Source organism: Carassius carassius, chromosome 40, assembly GCF_963082965.1.
Source record: "Carassius carassius chromosome 40, fCarCar2.1, whole genome shotgun sequence".
Taxonomy (NCBI): Eukaryota; Metazoa; Chordata; class Actinopteri; order Cypriniformes; family Cyprinidae; genus Carassius; species Carassius carassius.
The window spans coordinates 14,129,201-14,135,147 of record NC_081794.1 but is presented as its reverse complement, the minus strand read 5'-3'; positions in this window follow the sequence as shown (position 1 = coordinate 14,135,147).

Here is a 5,947-nt window from a genome sequence, read left to right as displayed (position 1 = left end):
CTATCTTAGTACATGACCTGTTACCAAAGAGTGCAACCTAGTTATGGGATCCAACTTCAGTAAATATAATGCATTTAAACAAAAAGTAAAAAATTAAGTCTGGTTTAGTCAGGAAATACATTGTCATCAATGATGGAAATACTGTGTGGATATGAGAAAGTAATCAGTTATTTAGTATTTAGAGTTTAGGTTTTGCACATTTACTATTGCAGAAGAAGAGTGGCTCTGCTACATGAATAGGTCACGTCCTGTTCCATTTAGCATCAGCTGTGGGTAAAGTGCCAGCACTGTCACCCTGGCAGACCACCAGCAGTGCACTTCAGCCCCATTTACAGTCTGCGGCAGTTCATTTTGATAGTCGTTGGCGCCAGCTAGAAGGTCAGGGTGCCATTAAAGGTCACTGGGATATTGTGGTTCTGGTTATGTTTGAATACTGTATATGGATTCTTAATAGGTCCTGGTTTCAGTTTATTTAAAATGAAGTTCAGATAATGTGCTGGAATATGATACTGTCACTTGCTAATGTGTTTTGTGTGAAGGCTAGGTTTCTTTCAAAGGAACAGTCAAAATTGTTCAAATAAACATGCTTCAATTCAACAAATGATCAAGCACCTTTTGCTCCCTTTAGCCTACAGCTGTGCAAATTAGCATTCTTTGGGATTTTTATGTGCTGTGGGCTGGTTTGCATGCCTAAGCTTCCTTATTATTAAATATGCTTAATTTTTTTGCACTTATTTGCAAAGATACAGTGCCCCCAAAACATGTTTGGACACTTAAGCCATAGTTAAACATGGATGAACATTGTAATGGATGATTCCATTATATAGCAAACCAAGTGGCTGATAGCACAAGCACAATCCTTTAGCAAAACATAACCATGGAAAAACTGGTTTCAAGTATCGTATATCAGGGCTCCTGGAAAAAAAAAACAATTAAGGAGCTATTGATGTTGTACTGTGATAAAGCAATAAGCCCCAAGAACCTGTGGTTTACAGTAAATTTATAACAGCTAAGGAGCATTGTTAGGTACGACATGGACCGGAGTGCCTAAAACCCCCTTTAGCTGTTATAAATTCTCTGTATACCACAATTTGTTTTACCACTGTAAAAGCTTCACGGGGCTCATTGCTTTTAGAAAATGGTTATTCCATATACATAACAAGGTTTCACAAAATAAAACAAAGCTAATACAATGTAATGATATTAATAAAAATATTCTTCCACCAAACAGTGTAGTTCCTCAGAAACTGTTGTGGTTACAGTAAAGTGGTTCCAGAGCAACACTCCAAAACAAATAGGTGTATGCCTGTAGAGTAATTTACAAAAGCTTTGAAAGTGGCTCAACCAATCAGAATCAAGGACCAGAACTATTAGTTTTATTAGCTATCTTTTAAAATAGCCTACCTTTTGATGTTCATTTCGTACTATAGAAATAAAGAAAAAGATACGATGGGTTCACGTGCCGCTTGAACCAAGGCACTAAAGCGATTGCTTATGCTGCATTAAAGGTATACTCCACCCCAATTTGTCTCCTCTGGGTCTCTCCACATCACCTCAGCATCTACGCCACAAAGATAAGCGTTTTTTTTTCAAATCAAAGTGTAAATACAAGTAGAAAAGCTGGTGCTGCTAACACAGAAGAGCGTACGCAGCCAGCGTTCAGCTCATATTCTCCAATGGCACTACGTTGATGTGGTGATAAGCTGACTACATTTTTGGTCTCAGTCTGGAGCCCTATAAATAAATATATATACACACACACACTGTATATATGCTAAAAATAGCCTTGAGACCAGTTGAAATGCTTTGTTCTGAGAAAGGGTCATGCTTCATTTGTTTGCAGATTCCACTTGGTTTGATATTTCCAATTTAATGCAGTAAAATTCATTTTTAAATGTGATTTAAGTGTTTAGAAACTAAATTTGGATGGGTAAAATGATTTTTTCCCCCATTTTTGATGATGGCATTATCATTGTCTTTTTTGTAAACATTTAATCTGTTTGTAATCGCAACAAGACCTATTATTATAATAATAATAATAATTATTATTATTATTATTATTATTATTATTATTATTATTATAACTGCATTTATACAGAGGAAAGAGGTGTTTGCAAACACATTTTGTAGCTCTGTGCATTACTGGGTCAATTCGTTCTTATTCTGTCCCCATTTCCTACCACTGTGTTCCAGAACTGTGAGCAGAAAAGTTTATTTTGTATATGTTAATAGCATCCTTTTATATGGCCTTTTTTATAATCATACTTTGCCATTCATCTGTATTTATTTTAGTCTAATAATTGTCAGATTATGTTGCTTGTCAGGGCACAGGTAATGTTATGGTTTATATTGAATTTTATTCTGTAGACACAATGCTAATTTTATTTTTTAATGCCTTTGTTACATATATTATACCATAATTCCAGCTCTCACATTATATTTATTTATTAAATATGGGATGTGTATTAGTTTATTAGTTAATTTTTCTTGGTGTTAAAATGAATTGAGTTTTATTTCATTTTTTTCTTTATACGTACACTTTAGATGTATAATTATGTACTGTAATTCATACATATTGCATAATTCATAAGTTTTGGTTAGCATTGAAAGCACATCTGCCTGTTTAAATGAACCCTCAAATGAAGAAAATGTTTAGTAATAATTACTAATGGCTTTCTAAACTTGGAACCGGGAGAAAGACCCTTAGTACTGTAGTGTATGTATGCCAAAGAAAATTAGATTAATGTTTGTCTCTTCAACTAAAAGAATATTTTTAGCCCAGAAAACAATCATGAATTAGATGTCCAAACAGCATTGTTGTGTAAAAAGTTATCAAAATGATTTAAATAAAGTTTAGAGATTCTTTAAAAAAAAAAAATTCTGCTGTGTCTGAATGCACAATATTTATTAAAATAAACTGTAAATTATGCTACTTTTTCACATGGGCTCAAAGGCAAATATGAAGCTCAGAAGCATTTGAGTAGAAAGACTTGCAGTCATAAAACAATTGTAATGTGTTCATTTAGGTGTCAGCTACAATGCACACCTTATACATTTTTAATATATATTAAAATAAATTATAAATAATTTAGGTAAAAACGAGGCCCGTTTATCACTTTCATGCCCATTCCTGTTAAAGTTTTTTTTTTCAGGTTCCCTTACGAAAATTACCCATGGTTTTATCAATAACACCTCAAATCATCCTTCTTGTAGCCATGGCAACTGCAAATTAACCATGGTTTTGTTACTTCAAATAATAATTTACAAAGAAGTATTAATATACTGTAAACTTTTTGTTGTTGTTGTTGCTATAAAAACAGACCTAAGCCATCAATAGACTTTAAAATGACTTAAAATGCATTATATAAAAAAAACTATGAGGCAATAATGATTGGTTAATAATAACACTGTTAAAATACATAATGTAGGCACATACAAAATAAACAATTTATGTACATGTTATTACAAATGCCTGCACAGGGAGCCAAATGCCATGTAATTGCTGCTGTTACATTTTTGCTATAGATGACACAGCCTATATAATTTCTTGAACAAAAAACGTGCATATCACAACCCTTACAAAAATAAACCATGGTTTTATCATAGTAAAACTGCTTAATTTCATTTTGCATGATTTCTGAATGCTTAAGAATATGAAATAAATTAGTCATAATAAAGTTATAGCCATAGGTAAATGTTGAATGCTACAATTGTAATTTGTAAATAATACAATTTGTTCATTTACTTTTTTATTTGATTAAAGTTCTATTTTCACCCCATAGTAGGTGTTTTTTCCATCATCATATTTGAGGAAGGGGGACACAACAATAGAATGCTGCTGTCCCGATGTCATCAGTGACTTTACCTCCTGAAAAGCTAGGAAGGAACCATTTTGAGGTCATTGTTGTACAATTGTCATTGTTAAATCCTAGCTGTTCTTATGTTTACTTTCATTATTTAAGTTTTTAACTATTTTTTGTAACATTATATTTTTTGTTATATTAATGTTTGTCTATTTTGGTTTCATTTAAAAGGTTGCACATTTAATGCACATTTGCATTTGGACATTTGCAAATTATTTATTTCATGTTTTGTGACCATTTGTAATCAGAAGTTTAAGAGTAAAGTATGTTATTTAAGTATTGATTTTTATTTATTTATTTTGTATTAATACATAACCTCACTGTATTCATTTATAATGTAACATTACAGCATGACATTTGTGTCAATAATCTTGAAGCACAGGTGACTCCGCGTGGTGGGAGGGGGCCCCCCAAATCAAATTCTGCTTAGGGCCCCCAAGAGGCTTGGGCAGGCACTGATAAATCCAAATATACAGTATTTACATTTTATAAATTTACACTGAAATCCAGTTTTGGTTTTGGTCTAGATGTACAGTCGTGGCCAAAAGTTTTGAGAATTACATAGTTTTCAAAAAGTTTGCTGCTAAACTGCTTTTAGATCTTTGTTTCAGTTGTTTCTGTGATGTACTGAAATATAATTACAAGCACTTCATACGTTTCAAAGGCTTTTATCGACAATTACATGACATTTATGCAAAGAGTCAGTATTTTCAGTGTTGGCCCTTCTTTTTCAGGACCTCTGCAATTCGACTGGGCATGCTCTCAATCAACTTGTGGGCCAAATCCTGACTGATAGCAACCCATTCTTTCATAATCACTTCTTGGAGTTTGTCAGAATTAGTGGGTTTTTGTTTGTCCACCCACCTCTTGAGGATTCACCACAAGTTCTCAATGGGATTAAGATCTGGGGAGTTTCCATGCCATGGACCCAAAATTTCAACATTCTGGTCCCCGAGCCACTTAGTTATCACTTTTGCCTTATGGCACGGTGCTCCATCGTGCTGGAAAATGCATTGTTCTTCACCAAACTGTTGTTGGATTGTTGGAAGAAGTTGCTGTTGGAGGGTGTTTTGGTACCATTCTTTATTCATGGCTGTGTTTTTGGGCAGAACTCCGAGTGAGCCCACTCCCTTGGATGAGAAGCAACCCCACACATGAATGGTGTCAGGTTGCTTTACTGTTGGCATGACACAGGGCTGATGGTAGCGCTCACCTTTTCTTCTCCGGACAAGCCTTTTTCCAGATGCCCCAAACAATCGAAAAGGGGCTTCATCGGAGAATATGACTTTGCCCCAGTCCTCAGCAGTCCATTCACTATACTTTCTGCAGAAGATCGATCTGTCCCTGATGTTTTTTTGGAGAGAAGTGGCTTCTTTGCTGCCCTTCTTGACACCAGGCCATCTTCCAAAAGTCTTCCCCTCACTGTCCGTGCTGATGCGCTCACACCTGCCTGCTGCCATTCCTGAGCAAGCTCTGCACTGGTGGCACTCCGATCCCGCAGCTGAATCCTCTTTAGGAGACGATTCTGGAGCTTGCTGGACTTTCTTGGACGCCCTGAAGCCTTCTTTACAAGAATTGAACCTCTTTCCTTGAGGTTCTTGATGATCCTATAAATTGTTGATTTAGGTGCAATCTTAGTAGCCACAATATCCTTGCCTGTGAAGCCATTTTTATGCAACGCAATGATGGCTGCACGCGTTTCTTTGCAGGTCACCATGGTGAACAATGGAAGAACATTGATTTCAAGCATCACCCTCCTTTTAACATGTCAAGTCTGCCATTCTAACCCAATCAGCCTGACATAATGATCTCCAGCCTTGTGCTCGTCAACATTCTCACCTGAGTTAACAAGACGATTACTGAAATGATCTCAGCAGGTCCTTTAATGACAGCAATGAAATGCAGTGGAAAGGTTTTTTTGGGATTAAGTTAATTTTCATGGCAAAGAAGGACTATGCAATTCATCTGATCACTCTTCATAACATTCTGGAGTATATGCAAATTGCTATTATAAAAACTTAAGCAGCAACTTTTCCAATTTCCAATATTTATGTAATTCTCAAAACTTTTGGCCACGACTGTAC